This window comes from Coturnix japonica, chromosome 18 (genome assembly GCF_054131305.1).
Source record: "Coturnix japonica strain WE chromosome 18, WE-NBRP24, whole genome shotgun sequence".
In the NCBI taxonomy this organism is placed as follows: domain Eukaryota; kingdom Metazoa; phylum Chordata; class Aves; order Galliformes; family Phasianidae; genus Coturnix; species Coturnix japonica.
In genome coordinates this window covers 8,840,294-8,857,766 of record NC_140680.1, presented here as the reverse complement: position 1 = coordinate 8,857,766, position 17,473 = coordinate 8,840,294, and the positions used below count along the sequence as shown (strand labels likewise).

Sequence of the window (17,473 nt, the reverse complement as noted above, 5' to 3'; positions counted from 1 at the left end):
CATTTTATAGACTGAGACACGGGGACATACTTGGCTGAGGACACAAAATGAATCTATCTGAAGCTTTCTAGGAATTTTGCCATAGTTAATATCACTTGTTGAAAAGTGTTAGCGTAAAGGAGTTCATCAGTTCTCTCCATAGCCCATCTGCCTCTGAACAAATACAGATACAGCGCAGAGATGTCCATTTTTTGGTTGCATTGCTGCTCAGAAAGTTTCTCTGCCTCTTCCTGCCAGCGAGAGGCTTTGCAATAGAGCCAAATGATGAACCCCACAGCAAGAAGGACCACCTAAACCACTTTCACTTCCAAATCATCCTGTTAACATTTGACAGCTTCCCTTGTTTTTCACATATCCACCTTTCTGTGTTCTCAGCGTGGGAGGGCTGTGGATATGGATATCCATGGCTCATGAAGCTCTCTGGGGCACATTGCTGCCAATCAGCTGGGTCACGCAGAGAGCCCTCAGAGCAGACCCCGAGGCCACAGCTCCAGGCTTCAACAAGGCAGGGCTTCAACAGTGGAAAATTTTATCTTTTCCAGAATGAAAACAAAGCTCTTCTCTTGACTGAAATTTCATGCAGCGCTGACAGCATTTGCTGGGCTGCTGCCAAGTAACGAAGGGCAATATTTCAATATTTTCCTTTAAAAAAAAAAAAAAAAAAAAGAAAAAAGCAGAAAGCATATTAAAAGTTCCCAGTTTGTGTTTGTGAAGATCTCGGAGTTGCTTGATTAGGAGCTTGAAGTTGGTCGGACTCCTTCCAGCTTCCCCACTTCACCCTCCTTTCTGCACGATGCTGCAGCTGCTCTGATGAAAAAACAGTTATTTAAAACTGTGCTCATCTCCATGGCAACCTCCATGCACCGTGTTTCAATTGAAACTCTAAAACAGCGGCAGAAGTTTCTTAATAGGATATTTATGAAGATTTTCCTCTTTGTACATTTTAAAATGGAAATATTCAATTTTTAAAGGAGGTTATCAAAATCTCATTAATTTTGGAACTGTTTTTTTTTTTTTTTTTTTTTTTGTTGCAAGAGCTGCTGCTTAGCTCTTTTTTTTTTTTAATTTTATTTGGTCTTCTTTGTTTTTGTTTAAGATTCCTCTGCTTCCTTTAACTCCTGAGAGCCCACAACCAGGGGTACTTCCCCACTCCCTGCTCCTCCCCAGCCTCCTGCCCTTGCTAGCAGATGGCCGTCTGTAATGACAGGTGGAAGGGCACAGTCATGTTTGGATGGGGCTGGCCAGGCTGGAGCATTGCCAGTCTTTGCCTCTCCACAGTAAATAACCCAGGTAATTTATTTTGCCCTTTGCCAATGCAGTTTTTAGGTGTCTGCCCGCTCTGAGAGAAGCAAATAGATGTGCTTACAGTTCGCCTGTTTAGCACCTCAGTTATAGTCCAACAACACTTAAAGGCATAAACTTCCAGGGGGCTCTTGTGTTTGGCTGGTTCAGCGACAGTAGTTTGTAACCTCCCAGCCAGCTCCGTGTAACAGCTGCACCCGATAGGGTTAAATCCATAAGGCTGCTGAGATGTTTGTTCTTTGTTTTCTTCCCTTTTCTTTTTCTCTGCAGACATGAGCCTTCAAAATCACAGGGATAAAATTAAGGAAGCCTTGCTGAGCCGTGCACTCCACCGCCTTAAACCCCCTGAGCCGTGGTGTTATGTTCTGGTGCCTCCGAAGTGTGGATTAGGTCTCATTAATCTGTTTCTTGACCAATGGTTTTGACACAAACTCATCTAAGGGATTTGCGTAATTACAGCTTCAACACAGAGGGCTTTTTTCCTCAGCAGATCTCACCATCACAGCAGGGAACTTTGCTCCAAGTGATAGCGGTGGGTGCATGCCTGCTCTGCCACTCTTCCTCTTTTTCACCTGGGCAGGTGGAGCTGCTGGAAGACACCTGAAGTGCAGACAGACACACTCCTGGGCTAGCACAAATCCGTGTAAAGGAGCATCAGCACCTTTTATCCGTACCACCTGACCCACACAGCAAAATGCTTCTTATTTTTGGCAGTGCCTCACAATAGGTATTGACGAAGCCTCTGAGAAGGTGTTATCAAGGTACTTTGAGAGGATTTTTGTGTTTCTTTATACTTATCTATAGAGGGACTGCATCTGACAGTATATCTAAGAAAAAATGCAAGGGATGGGAAATAGTCAGCACCCTGCAGCCCTCCTACTCCGCATTCCAGGTGATGGGAATTGTCTCCTCACTCCTCCCCACACAACAAGCAGTCCATGTCTAATCCATGTGGCACATCTGTTGCTGTCATCAAACAAGATAAGACCAAGACTCAGAAGAATCTATGCCTATTAGACAGGCACAGCACTAGAACTGCATGACTATGAAAGAGATTAATTTAAATAATAAGACATTGCAGTCCATTACCTGTACTAAAGCAACCATGCTTTGCTCAGGGTTGTGAAGCTCTAACAGAGGCTAGAAAAAGCTGCCAAAGGGGCTGAAAATACGTCTGTACTGGGGGGAGAAGCTTACGGCTCTATAAAACAAGACAAATCAAAGCAAATAAGGCTGGGTGAGATCTAAAGGAATCACCTAGTTCAGACCATGCAGTGTGCTGTGAGACACTAAAAAGCCAAAAGGAGGCACAGGGCTTGGGTTCAGGGCTGCATATAGGTGCAAGCAGCTCTGTGCTGTAATGTTTCCCTCTCTCAGTACAGCTACAGCTGATGGGATGTGCAAAGCTCCACATGCCCTTGGCATAGAGGTGAACTCACAGGGAAGGGCAGAGCCTTGCCAAGCACCAGCACAGTCTGTTACAGGCCAGCACAGCAGGGAAGGGGACAGAGCACAGAGCTGCAAGGATGTCATACACTCACATCTGTCCTCTCTTCCACCAGGTCCTGTGCTGGGAAGAACTCCATCAGCCCAGAGGATTAAAGCTCCTTTGCCTTTTCTGGAAATTGCCATGTGCAGCACACAGACATACAGGGCCTCACTGCACTTCCAGCCATATGCTGGGGGTACTGCAGGATTAATGCCAAACTGGGGATTAAAATAGCATTAGCACACCCCCTACTTCAGGACACTGTAGTGATGCAGTCATAACCATCAGCCAAATATTTCTGGCTTAAGAGAAAACATTTTGATTGACACAGAAGCGCTCAGGAAAATAAATCAGGAGCCACAGCATAACTTACTATGCTCCGCTGTTTTCTTGGTTGGTCTTTAAGTCCAAATGGCTTCTTTTAACAGCTGAAGAACGTGAGCACAACGGCAACAATGACTGATGCTGTGAAACTCACATCAATACGGTCTGCATCTTGTATAAATCAAATGTTGGTGGGATAACTTTGAAATTCCTCTCTAACATTCTTAACTAGCCTAAGAACATTAATTGCTCTTTCCTAGCACAACACAGAGGATGCTCTGCTTCCATGTAAATATATATGTATTTTTACCCACTTTTCATCTTGTTTTCCTTCAGGATTTGTTTCTTTCCCCTTAGCCTCACAGCTCACACCCTGGGGGAAAGGGGAAGGAAAGGGCCTTACAAGATCTGAGTAAACTTGCGAGAAAGCCCAGTTCTCTGACATGAATTCCTCAAAACTGGACGAGAAACAGAAAATGCACATAATAAACTGAGCAGAACAAACACTTATAGGAGCTGTTGATAACCTGCCTCCTGCCACGGGGCTCTGCTACTCCGGAAGCACCGGGAGATGCTCATCCTGAGGGCTGGGAACAGGTAGCACGAAAGCCTTAAACCCAGTGCACATATTGATGCTTTTTCCTCTCTCTTTCTCCTCTGAGCAGCAGGAAAAGCTGAGCTCGCCGTACGCTAGAGGGCAGGAACGCAACACCAAGACTGCACCGAGCGGGCTGGGGGGCTGGTATCTGTGAGGGGTCTGCTTTCATGAGGGGAAGGAGAAGGGAAGGGGGGAAAGCGAGGTGTGGGCTTCTGGGAAATACGATGCAAAGTGTCTGTCAAGCATTTTTAGGGGAAAAATAATAATAATAATAAAAAAAAATCTGGAAAATGAACGTTTGTTTGTTAATTAATTGTATAGATGGAATTCGTAAAGGAGGAAGGCATTCACTCTAAAAATCTTCATTTTTGCAGAGAATTTACAGGTGGTATTGGAAGAAGGTTTCAGAACAACTACTTCCACTGACTGGCACTGGGAATTGCCCTGTTCCTTCCCTGGGCTCTGCAGAAGACAACATTCAGTACTCCCAGGCTTCTTTAATCCAAAGAGCTCTGCCTTCACTTCAGGGGCTGTCTGTCCCTCTCTGTTTGCACAGAGGCTGCTCAACTGAACCTCCGAAATACTAACTGAATCTCCTTCCCCCATACCCAAGAAGCCGCTTTGCAGCAGCATGCGGCTCCCTTGCACTAAGCTGACTGCAGAGCTGCTTGGGAAGCTGAACACAGCTCTCTGGATTTATTGAAATGCATTGCTTGCTTTCTGTCAGCAGTACTGATGCCAGTAAGAACAGGGCAAACACCTTAATAGTTGAGCCAAAAGCCTGTGTTGTAGGCGAGCGTGAATATGGCTCAGCTATTGCTCTACCAGAAGCAATGGTATTAGCTCTGGAATTAATTGCAGCTGGGCCTGCCTAAAGCCTGGGTGCCTGCTGGGTCAGTGCTGGGACTGTGCAGAGCATCCTCATGGGTGCAGGGCCAGGGGGGCTGTATTGATTCTGGCAAAGGAAAAGTCTTTAGCTAGCTCAGAGTGACACAGAGGTTGAAGGGCTTCGGCACTGTGGAGGGATAAGTGCAGTGGGAGCTTGTACTGCATATCTGCCACTGGCCAGCCTTCCTGGTGAAATACAAGGGAAGGAGGCAGCTCTTCACGTGCCCCGCTGGGAAAGCGTTTGCTGAAATAGAGAAACCACTTTCACAGCACTGCCCTCCTGTGGGCAGTGCCGCCTTCTCTCAGTGCACAGAAGCGCCCCAAAACACTCATTCTCTGTGCCCAGAGCAATCTCCTTCACTGCAGGACTACTTAGTTAATAATTTCAACTGTGGGGGGGGTCTGAAAAGCTATATCTCAGAGGTTTTTTGTTTTTGTTTTTTTTTTTTCCCCCTCTATGCACACAAGAAGATCTAAGAGCCTCACCAAGTACCTGTGCAAAGAAGCTGAAGGACAGCATCCAATTGCTCAAATATATCAGATGGATCTCAGCTGTGAGAACTGGAGTCTGAGCAGTAGTGACCAGCTGGGGTTTGCATCCCATCTCAAAAGGCAGAACCATTTGTTTTAAATGCTAAACCTTTACTTAAGAATTGTTTCTGCAATGAATCAGGGAAGAGACTGCAGTGAATTGAATTACTGCTCTAACTGACTAGTGTGAAGAATTCAATGCAGAGAAAAGGTTAGCAGAAAAGCTGTAAGGTCTAAGGAAATCACAGCCCATACTACTGCAATCGCTTTAACTTGCTAACTGCTGCAGTCTGGGCTCAGCCTCAGTGCTGATGGCATTTTCCACTATGCAATTATTCTGCTTCCTTTGAACTATATTACTATTGCCCAGAGTCCAAATATAGACTAACACAATGTTTCCATTCAGTGCTTTTGTATGCAAAATGTGTTAATCTGTTCTAAGAGTCAGAGCATCTTCTATGAACTGATGTCTTGGCATGTGCTTCACTCTGGAGCTGTTTTGAGCTTTGGATAGCATTGCAAGGGATGCCTGTAAGGGAACCTGTAAGAACAACTGCTACAGAGAAGTTGGGTCTGTGGATGGCATAACCAAAAGGATGAGCTCTAACCAGGGAAGCAAACAGCAAGTATCCAGTATAAGGTGGCTCCAATAAGCCACACAGGCAGGTGCGGTGCTCCTCCCTTCTGTACTATTGTGTAAGCCAATTCTCAGCACCCTACCCCACTAGAGTTAAAAGAACTCAATCTCCAACATCCCCATTTGGGCTTAAAGAAAGATGTGATGGAAGGTGCAAGTCAGCAGCCAGCCATCTTCCAAAGCAATGCTGCCTGGTAAACTCATCTCCTATGATCTCACAGCCCATAGCAAGAGGCAGGGCTGTCTGCTGTCATGCTTCATTAAGTTTCTCCATTTGGAACTGACAGAATGTCAAACACCTAATCTTGATTCAAGCAGGTGAGATTCTTGCAGCTCTAACAAAACAAAATAGAAAGGCCAAGCATTTTATGGCATAATGCTACAACATGATAGAAAGTACAGCAATAATAGCAGGGTAGCAGAATCATCAGCTGCAGCAAACAAGGACAAGCCCAAAAACAGCAGACATAGATAACAGGAAAACAAAGCTGCTTACCTTCAGAAGACCTCAGGTATGCAGGGACCTTCAGCAAGATGCCCTTACCTCCACTGCCAGCCCTTAAATGAGGGCTGGAAAGGGGTGGATCCTGGTTCTATCCCTTCTGGTCACTCAGGAACATTGCATTCACCTGAGCTCCCCTGGGTTGGCCCTGCCTTCCCACCAGGTGCTCCATCACTGCTTCAAGCCATGACTTAGCACATGGCAATATGAGTATGGAAGAGGGGAGGGCAAAACCTCCATTTCCCACAGTGAGTGATGACATAATTACATCATAAGTGACAAAGCTGCTGCTTTTAGGAGGATAAATTTCCCAAAGGCAATGCTAAAATGATGAGCTTTCAGCTCTGATGTGCTGTTTGCTGTTTCTTCTCATGTTGATTTGTCAGTGGTTTGTCTGGAAAAAGTGGCTGCTCGGCAATGTTAGTGTGTCAGAACCGTAAGATGGAATCCAGGATTTCATCAGCGAGCTTTCCACATATCTGAAAAATGATATTCATATTGGGAAAGACCAGTTATCAGTTCCCACTTTGCTTCCCAGCCCACTCCACAAAACCTTCACCCAGGGATCGTTGCACTGTTCCCAGAAGCCATTGATGGAAGCTCCCTGGAGCTGAGGCAAAAGAAACAATTTACTGGGAGTAAAGTTTAACAAAATGCATCTCTCCTTTCTAATACACGTTGTCTGTGATGAATTATCACAAGATGTCTCGAAATATAGATCGGATTAAGACAGAAGCTCAACAATTTATACCCAGTAATGGCATATGCAGGGTCTCTGCTGTGAAACCCAGGGGAATGGCTTCTTAATATTCCTCTTAAATACTGACTGGTTTTGTTGGGTTTCCTGTAAATTCACTGTGTTTCATTTGCAGCCAAATTGCAACAAAACCCACACAATGATTAGGAAGCCTTGCACGTAGATACAGAAAATGCAGTCACAAGATTGCTAAATAGAAATCGCTCTATCTTTAAATGATCATGAGCTGTCAGCTGTTCCTTTGTTTGGATTATTATAGGCACATATAAAACGTTTGATTGAATGCTCAAGTTTTCACCATCTAGAATCCAGACGGATGTCTGACAAAATAACAAACACTCCCCACTCCACCCCTCCTCAAAATCCCCTTCCTGCTTCAGCTGAATTTCTCCCTGTACTGAAGCCAATATTTCATGGACTAAATTGGACAAAGCAAGCAAACAATCTCCCTTGTATTGATATCCAAATCAAATCATCGTTAATCACATCAATATTCCTAGCTGACAATAGACCCCAAGGCCAGCTTTCCATTCTAAACAAGCTCATCCACATGGGTGCCACAGAGCTCTCTGTGTGTGCCACCAAAATTTGCTGGAAGCACTCAGGTCTGATTGTCTCACCTGTTCCTTCTCCCCTCCTCCTCCTCAGATGGCAAGAAGGAAACTAAAATATAGTTGCTCTTAAGCAATGCAATACCTGACCCTCTAGGAAACATGGCAGACATTTCAGGGTAGAAGGACACTAATTTCTGGGGCTAAACACTGCTGTCTGTTGTACAACTCTCACAAAGGTGCAAGGCATGTCAGTGCCCACTTCCTTGCCTGTGGCAACTGCAATCAGTAAGTTCAGTGCTGCAAACATTGCCCAAGGGGCTGATTTCAAACCCTTATGGGCAGCTCTGTACATTCTCATGCTTTAAACTAGGGCAGTACCTGTCCTTTGGGAGGACAAGAGATCAGGGCAGGGGTAGGAGCCAACTTGTCTGAACGGGGGAGAATGGGACATACCAGGAGACCAAGATACCTCCCACCAGGGAGTCAGCTCCCAGGAGCTTTGCTCATGTGTGTGCACAGGACATGCATATGCTGCACATTCAATACATAATAAATTTACTCTGCCAATAGGCAACACTTCAGGACTCCATCTGTAGCATCTATTAGGAACGGCAAATTAATTAAAATCACGAGCTAATTAACCTCCCAGCTCTTTGCATGCTCACTCTGCTGCTACTCACAGGGCTTTGCTGGTCCCTGCATTGCTCTGGGGTGGCTAGGGACTGTGGGACCTGCTGCATCATGAGGCTGTTAACTGTTTGATGGTGCTTTCTGTGGAAGCGTTCCCTTTAGAATCATAGAATTGTTGAGTTGGAAGGGACCTTTAAAGACGATGTGGTCCAGCTCCCCTTCAATGAACAAATCTACAGCTCCATCAGTGCTTAGAGCCCCATCCAGCCTGACCGTGGGTGTTGGGTATTGGGAACTATGTTAGCTCCTGAGGTGGCATCACCCCATGTGAGCTACTTCTCCTTGTTTTCCTGTCTGTTCACCTGTAAACCAAATTGCCACATTCTCTTACTCCCCCAGCATCCATATGATGCTGTTTTCCCCTCTGAATAATCTTTCTATCATGAGAAACTGGAAAGAAGCTCCAAACCACTACCATAAAGAAAGGAAAATTCTCACAGGGTAAATCTCCGTGGACTCAGTTAAAATTCCCCATAACTGTGTGTGACTTCTTCAGCTTACTGGAGAGGCAGGGAATTATTCTGCCTCCTTTTCCTGTACTGACCATACCAAATATTTCTTTTTCATGCTATCAGGTGGTGGGCAGAGCGTTTGCTGTCTTCTGTTTAGTAGAGCTGATATTCAAATTAAGGGACGTCCCTTGTCACAGATATAATTTCATCCCTCTACAGCACTTGCCAAGAACAATGTGACGGCCTCGTTATTAGATACTGTGCTTGGTTCATTACTTTAAAATATGTTAGCACTTTGTTTGCAATAGGTTTGATGGCTTAAACAGTATAGGTGCTGAATTTTTAATGGCAACAATCAAGTATTTTATTTGTATTTGAAAGAGGAACAGAAAGAGTGTGGGTGCTTTGGGAGAGAGCTGGTTTGTGTGAGACCAAGGCCTGCTGTGCCTTGCTGCACCGTGCCTTCACCCTTCTTTCAAGTCACTCTGACAATGTCATGGTTTCTACAGGTGATTTGTCATTTAAGGGAGTTATGAAACATTCTCTTGGGGCTCTTGCAACACATGGGAACATTTACTTTCAGAGCATCCAGCCACAAATAGGGTCTAATATTCTCTGTGTAAAGGGAGAAAACCTTGCCCGTGCTTGAAGCATCTTTCAGACAGTGGAAAGCTGCTTCTCGTGTAGGTGCTAAAGAGACGGAGCTCGGATGTGTATCATTAACAGTGAAGTCGAAGCCTCAGTGAATGTCCCACAGTGATCTTGTGAGGACTGCTCAGGAAAAAAGTGTTATAAGGCTGCCCCACATTCCAGCTGGGATCTGGGCTGCCCCTGGGCAGCACTACTTGATGGCATCCGGGGGAGAAAGGGAGGAAATTCTGAGAGTATTTCCTTTGAAAAAAGAAAGAGGAAAGAAAAAAGATTCTTTTAAAGCCATGCACACGAGGTTCAGCTTCCTCTGGAACTGGAAAATGTCTCACAGCAACATATGCTAATTCATGAGATGAATTTCATTCACTGAAACGTGCAGTAGAGTAATTTCTTCCTACTTTCAAATGCAAGCTGTAATTCAGAATTAACTATGGTGGCATTCCCATTTGGGACTGAAGAATGTCTATAATATTTACTTCATTATTGCTTTTAGCTTAACAATATATTTTTTTTCAATAAGCTCCCTCTCATCCCACAGCAGCCTCTGTACAGTGTTGCATTTTGTCCTTGCACAGAGGGATTGGCGACCCTGGTCAGTTTGGAAGTCTCCTGGACAAATAGGGGCTCTGGGATGGGCACGATACGACTTACAGTGCTCCTCTTCTTCCTTGTGGGAAGTGCTTAGTGCAGCTCCAGCAGTGCAGTACTCCCACAGCAGGAGCCTATTGAGGCATAGCCAATACCTGGCATATTTTCACTTTGATTTAAATGAGCAATTAATTAATAAATAGGGGAAATTGCTTCCATTATGATTTGCAATTTGGATGAATGATTCTTCCAGCAAAAATAAACTACCCCCAAATAGTAACATCTTCATAACCCTGAGGCTTCTCTTTGGGCTGCTGATAGAAATACTGCATAGCCACTGTCAGCACCGAGCTCCTACTGAGCACCATAAGCGTTGAAAGAGGAAAAGGAATAGTGGGAGAGGCAGAGGAGGGTGAGAGACAAAAGGGAGTTTGCTTCCCCACTATGTAACAGATTGATTCTTAGAAATTCTTTTGATGAATTTCATCTGCTTACAATAGACTCTTCTGCGTATTTATCTGTTTCCTCCCTGCATGAGGCTAATGACTGCCTGAAATCACTCACTGAAAGCAATTGTTTGGACATCTCCAGGTACGTTAAGAGGTGATAAAGTATAAGATTTTAGTTATTGTTCAGCTCACATCTGGAATTAACTGCAGCCAGCGTCTGGCACAACAAGTCAATAGCCTCACTCTATATTCCAGCTGCATCTTTTTCCTTTTCTGAGCTTGTTCTGTCTGGCTTTGTGTTGCCGAATGGTGCAGTCACAGGAGGGATCGTGTGCGAGAGAGCGAGCTCTCTGGTTTGAGGCAGAAGCTGTTGTGAGGGATTAAAGCTCCTGCTGTGACAGAGACGGCAACAAAAGCAGAAAACTTCCTCGTGCAGAAGGAAAAGTCGTCTGTGTGATAACTGAGATGTTTGGGGGGGACGCATGGGTATTGATCAGCAGGTTTCACACTAATTCCCAAAGTGGCAGTGATGTCAGTCTTGTTCAGGTCCTGATGCTTCCCAGCCTGGGGCTGCAGGGTGATGCCACTTCCTGCTGCTGCTGGAGAGTTTGTTTCCACGGGTGTGGATACAAAACATGCAGCAAAGAGAAAGCAGTTCCTTTTTATTGCCCTCCCCTCCCATTTCCAAATCCTGGGGGCTCTGTGTTGCTGATTGCATACGCCAAGGAAAACCAAGCATGTTTCTTACTGGCCAGTGCCTCTCTGTCTGCCTGGCTGCAGGTGCCAGCCCCTGCCATGGAACATCCTCGCTGCAGCCCCACCATGCCAGGATCCAGTGGGCCGCTCTGCACAGTATACAGGTGCTTGGGGTAGGCAGGCACCTTGTGGTGATAAGCTGCACTTTGGTATCAGTAAATAACAAGAAAATCCTTCAGGCTTAAAATTGCTTATGGTGAAAAGCTCCCATTTGTGTTAGACAGGTATCACTGTCTAATAGAACAAACCATCTCAGGAGTTTAAGGATAAATGTGGCATTCTCTAATGGTTGTGGGGTGGGGGAATGAGGTGAGACTGGGACAAAATGCACACAAGCTGTGTTTGAAGGAACAGCATCTTAGCAAACATAGTCATACTCTTCATCTCTCAGTATTTAAGTCACAGTGCAGCTTCCTGCCATTATTACAGCAATTAAAATGCAATTACTTTTTCATCTTTATTTCAGTTCTTGAATAATTAAAGCCACTTTACATCAAGGGTGATCCATAAAGGAAGTCATTTTGCATGTGAAAAGCTGTGAAGAGTGGAAGACATCGGGGTATCGCAGTCAGCAGAGAGCATCTGAGATTGGTTGTAGTATGGTAAGCTGCCTCCTTTGCACAGCTCTACAGGATCATGGAAGGAGGCCAATTGCTGGATTTCAGTGCTTTATCTTGATTAAACGGCTGTTTCAATTTGGTATTCACTCCTTTCATATTTGTAATCACTTTAAGATTTTCATTTTATAGTATTCGCTTATTTAACTGCTTGTTTCCTGCCAAGACTAAAAAAAGAAAGGCTTTTCCCTCCTTCCCCTTTTCAGAGCTGCAATGAAGGAAAGAGTTTACACAAAATGACTTCTATATTTAAAGTCTCCTGATGTAAATCTATGATTGCTTTAAATAGTCAGAGCTGGTAGCTATGGCAGATGAGTGTTGGAGCTCTGTGTAGGTGCTTCCCCTCCCCTGATACTCAGGAAGATTTTGGGGATTGCTGTGATTCCTTTTGAAGTGTGTGCTGAGTGCTTTCTACAGTCATAATCTCTTTTGTGAAATGCTTTGGGGTCTTCAGACATGGAGGCATTGAATCATCTGAGATACTGGCATCACAGGTGTAAGTGTCAGCCTCCTGTGGGCAGCCCTCACTGTGCATCTCTTTGCCATTGTGAACTCAGGGGTCACCACTAGAAAAGATCCCTGTGTACACCAATTCCATCTCAGATCACCCAGGATGGAGTTTTCAGGTGACAGCCTAACAGCTGGAACAAGACCTATGCAGCTCATCTTGCCCCTCCCAAAAACTGCACCATGCTGTAAACTGGGTTTAATTACTGCATTTTTAGGGGCAAGTAGCTTTTGTACTGCTAAAGGATTCTGTAACTAGCTTTGAATCAGGGGAAGGGAAGGGATTGGAAGAGGAAGGAGAAGTAGAGGAAGGGGAAGGGTGAAGGGGGGTAGGGTTGGTAGGGAGGAGAGGCAGTCTGGCCAAATAGTGCATTTATGGGAACATCAAATTGGTCTGCAAACTTGGCAGTCTGCAAAAGCTTATCAAAAGACAAGGCAGATGTTGCACATCACTTCTGCAGTTGATTCAAAGACTGCGAGGGCTAAAACTTGCTTTTACCTGTACTCAGTTGCAGTGCTGTTGTGTGGGTTTTGCTTGGTATATTCATGGTGTATGTGAGTACAAGAGCATACCAGTGTGCTGGGAAGTGATTGCCCAGAGAAAACTTGTCTCTTGCTAGGTATGCTGCCTAATCTAATAAGGGACAGATATTTAAAAAGGGAAATGTAAAATCTACAGGAAGAGTGGATCAGCTAGAAGTATTGAAGTCCAGGGGCTCTTACAATGTTTGTTTCTTTCCCCCTTTCAAATAGAAATAATGCATTTATGGCCTTGATAGTCTCTGAGAGCTGGAAAACCCTTGCAATCCTTTGTATGGATTTTCTTTAGCCTTCTAAATCTCAGTGATATGAATCAATCATATGTGAGCAGCTCTGTAAAAATCTCACGTCCTTTCCACTATGTTTCACCCATCATCCTTCTCCAGTCAATAGAACAAAAGCCAACTGCAATCTTCATTCATAATTGGTACAGAAAACAAGTTTGATATTTGAAAAGAAAGTTTCCATCATTTCTCCTTAACCTCAAACCTTTCCTTCTCCTCTCTCTGCCAACTATCAGGTTTCTGACGTTGTTTGATAAGAAGCGATGCCTGGTAAGAGGGCACGAGCTCTCACGGAGTGTCTGACACCGCTAGAAGCAGCACCATCCTTCCTTTTGTTGTAAATGAAAAGCCTCACGGGGACATGTGTGAGCAAAAAAAACCTCCTGAGCTTAAAAGAATTGGAAGAGGTGGATAAGCAAGCATAAGCTTGATGGTTCACCTGAGCTGCATCTCCGGCAGCACAGCCACCTCTCACTCAGGAGAGACTTTGTCTCTTCATTTCTGTTTCACACCACTCTGCTCACTTCCAGCTCTTTCCCAGTTATGCAGTGCAATAAGGCTTCTTTACATCAGACCCCAGGGAACATGTAACCTACAGCTTATAGCCTGTGTAGGCTACAGGTGTTGCTAGGGACAAGACCAAGTCTGTGGTGTTCCAGAGGTGTTGGAGCTCTGGGGACAGAAAGCTCTGGATTTTGACAGCTCTTTTTGGTTCTGCAAGCAGCACAAAGCATGGGCACCCCATAGCAACTCCAAATCAGAGGGAACTCAGGGTTGCTTACAACTTTCACTTCTTCCCTCAAGCTTCTCAGTGAACGTCCCAACCTTTCTGCACAACGAAGGTTTAATTTTGTTGTGATTTTTGAGACAGAGAAGAAAGCTAGAGAGCAGATGAGGTCTTAGATGAAGTTTCCATGGTACTGGGCACTACAGCCCAGTCCTGCCCCAAAGAAGATGGCATGCCTGCAGCCTCTGGGTGCAGAGTGGGGTGAGCAGAGAAAGAGATACCGTGGGTAAAGGCAGTCCCACTGTTGCAGCAGTACCGGGCACTCCAGGTGCAGAATAACCACACAAATCACCATCATCACAGGCAATACCTTTACTTTATTCACTGCCTGAAGCAAGGTTTTACCTTTCCTGGTTTTACATTGAAACCATAATTCTGCCCCTCTGTCCCTGTCACCACAGGGTACAGAGCTCCTCGGGGTCACAGAACTGGGGTGAGGTTTCCTCGTGGGCTGCTGTGCTCCAGCCCTGCTGCACCGTGATGGGAGCAAAGCGCCGCAGGAAGAGGTGGAAAATTACCTGCAAATCATTTGGTTTTTGTGTGAGTGGTTCGCTCCCAGTTCACTCCACTGCAGAAGTTTCCTCTGAACACGTATTCCTGCAGCTTGTAGCCAATTCTGCTCTCTTTCTCTCCTGCAGTTTCTCCTGTCCTTGAATTTGATCGAACTGAGTTGTAACTGGCATGAATTCAGTGCTCGGAGAGCAGCGTTCTGTAAGCTATGCTCTGAAAAATTAAAAGCGTTGACCTCCACATTTCTGTCCTTATCCTTCACCTCTGACACTGACATGCAGTGAGGCTTGGGTTCGAGTTTGGGAGTTGCTGAATTTTTATTATCTAATGCAATTTTTCTCTGCAGATTGATTTCTGTGAAGTACCTCGGGATATTTGCTAACATAAACATTGCTCCAGTGGCACAGGCTGTTTGTTTACATCGATAGGAGGAAAAGAGTCCTTATTACTGATATTTTGACTTCTTCCCTCAAGCTTCTCCCCAGGAGCCAGCACGTAGGCAATATTGATAACTGCTTTTTTAATTTAGGGCCAATTTTCTATATAGATGGATGTGACGATGCATAAATAATACACCTCTTTGCTGCATGGATTGTTTATCCCTGACTTCATTGGCATGCACGGCACACAGGCAAACCAAAAGCTTCTCTGGATGGGTATTGTCAGATAACTTGCCAGGTTATTCCCTAGAGAAAATCATCAGACACACAGAGCTGGAGTTTTTAAAGTCCTTTTATTTCATCCTTTCAATACACTCCGTGCTGGTACAGCAAAGTTCAGGCTGAATCAGCACTCCCATTAAAATTCCTTATTTTCAGGAATTTATAAGTTGTTGGTGAAAAGAATAAGAACGGGACAGGGCTGTATGAGAGCTGAGCTCCAGGGATGAAGACATTTGCACAAAAAAGTTTGAAAAGCACACAAAGGATGATGACAAATGCTCTTTGTATAAAGCAAATAATTGTTCCAGGTGGCTGTCTGGCTGCAGAAGGTAGGCTCTGGAAAAATCCTTCTGCTTAATTTGGAGGATTTGGCCATCTGTGCAGGACACTCACCCTTCTGCAGCCACTGCTTTGCCCCAGGCTGGCCACAGGGACAGCTCAGGGCTGGGCATGGGCATCGTGTAGACATGGACAGCAGTGAGGGCCCTTCACTTCCCAGAAGGTTCTTGAGCTCCGAGGGAAAACAAATGCCTGGACAGCTTGTTTGCTGTGGTGCTTATCATGGTGCATAATATATTCCACTTTTAAATAGATTATGAAAGGCCCAGTTCCCCCATTAATTGCAAAATTCTCAAGAACTTCATTATCAGCAGGCCTTAAATGTACACTTTAGAGTCTTAATTACTTGATATGCCATATGCCATTCCCTGGATCTAATACTGTGAGCAAAACTCATTCATGAGTGCTTTATGATGAACTCAATTTATAGCTGATACCAATCATATTCAGTTCTTTCCTACCGCTAGGAAGTAACCTCAACACTTGCTATGGAGACATATTATTTAATCTGCTGATTTGAAGAATGAGAAGGATTTAAAAGTGTGCACTGTGTTTGGTTACTAAGCACTGACCTGCTCATGCTCTGAGGTCCTGGTGATCCCTCTGAAAATGGGGGATAGTGACTAGCCTGTTTCTGCCCAGCTCATAGAATTCGGGCTTTATAATTACCACATATTAAAATTACATTAGGTTTATTGTTTACAGCAGTGCCTTGCTGGCTGCATAATGCATGGAAGGATGCTCAGCATCCAGATGCTGGAGTGGCCTGCACTTCAGAAGATGAGTGTTAGGTATGGGGGATTTTCCTCATCTGAGTGCGTGCTGTTTGGTGTTAGTTGCTTCAGATTAGCAGGAGCCCACCCCTACTCCCAGCACTGAGAGATGACAAAGGAACACGCTGTTGTCTGGATTATGGTTTCTTAAAAAGTTATTAAATGTTTGCTGTTAAATTGTGCAAAAATGCAAGCAGGGAAATACAGGCCTGAGAGGTGCAGCTGAAGCAAAACTATTACCCAGAGGAAATTATTGTGGTCTTGCATGTCTTAATAAGAATGAAAGGAGAATAAAAGATATTTTGTTACATGAGATTGGTATGGGTATTTTGCTGGAATTGTTTGTTTTTGTTTTTCTTCATAATTAATTGCCAGGCTGAGCTGTAATAATAACATCAGCATAGCAATAAGATAATGAGTGCTGATAGATAACAGGCATACATTTAAATGAGTGGCGTGACTGGCCTTGTACGAGCATGGTGTCCCAGTTAATGGCCAGGAAAGGCTTGGAAAAATAAATACGTAAAGCACATTGAGTAAGGCACATGGGTCAAGTTAAATGCAGTGATGCTTTGGCTCTGCTCTCCTCTGCATGCTGGCCTCCAACATACTGCAGACATATGCTGGCAGCCCAGGGAGGTGAGTGGTCATGAGGTGAAGATGGCTAAGCTGGTCAGTTCCTCAGCTTAATGGGGGAAAGTAGTTTGATCTTGGCAGCATGAATGTGATAAGGCAGTTTGGTTTCTGTTGAGTACAGAAAGGTAGAACCCAGTCTGAGGAAGAATGGGAGTATTGCTTGTGTTCACTTCTCTTCGGCCCACAAATTCTGTGTCCATGTTGGATGCTGAGGCTCCTATCCTCCCTGCCCTGCCAGAAGCAGACTAACTGCTGCTAGGAGCAGTTCAGAGCATCCGGGGCGGTTCCTGCTCTGAATTGCTCTGTGGGCTTAGGCAACTGAATGTGGCCTCATGGTTAACTGGTGTCTTCCTGGGCTTAGTGCATCACACCTTGTGAAAGGGGACAGAAGTGCTGACCACACCTCATGCCTTATTGTGGACTATCATTATTCAGCTGCTATAAACAGTCACTTCCACCACTGTACTTGAGAGTGCTGCTCACTGTGGAGCTGTTTGTCTCCTTTGAACACCTCAGAGCACATGCCATGATTTCTCAGTGTCATCCTGTATTGGTGGTAACTATACAGGTGTTAACAAGAATGGCAACTACAAAGATGATAGTAGAAGTACAGAAGGTATAAGGAAGAAAAGGGAACTCACCAGTGATGA

At 44.8% G+C, this 17,473-nt stretch overlaps 1 long non-coding RNA gene across 1 annotated transcript; it reads left to right on the top strand.

Annotated features, from left to right (window-relative positions):
- Positions 1 to 1,034: 1,034 nt before the first annotated feature.
- On the top strand, positions 1,035 to 4,008 carry LOC146757926 (uncharacterized). The gene is made up of 2 exons (XR_014935444.1): positions 1,035 to 2,063; positions 2,865 to 4,008. It is a non-coding gene; the product is annotated as an uncharacterized LOC146757926 (long non-coding RNA).
- Positions 4,009 to 17,473: the final 13,465 nt, after the last annotated feature.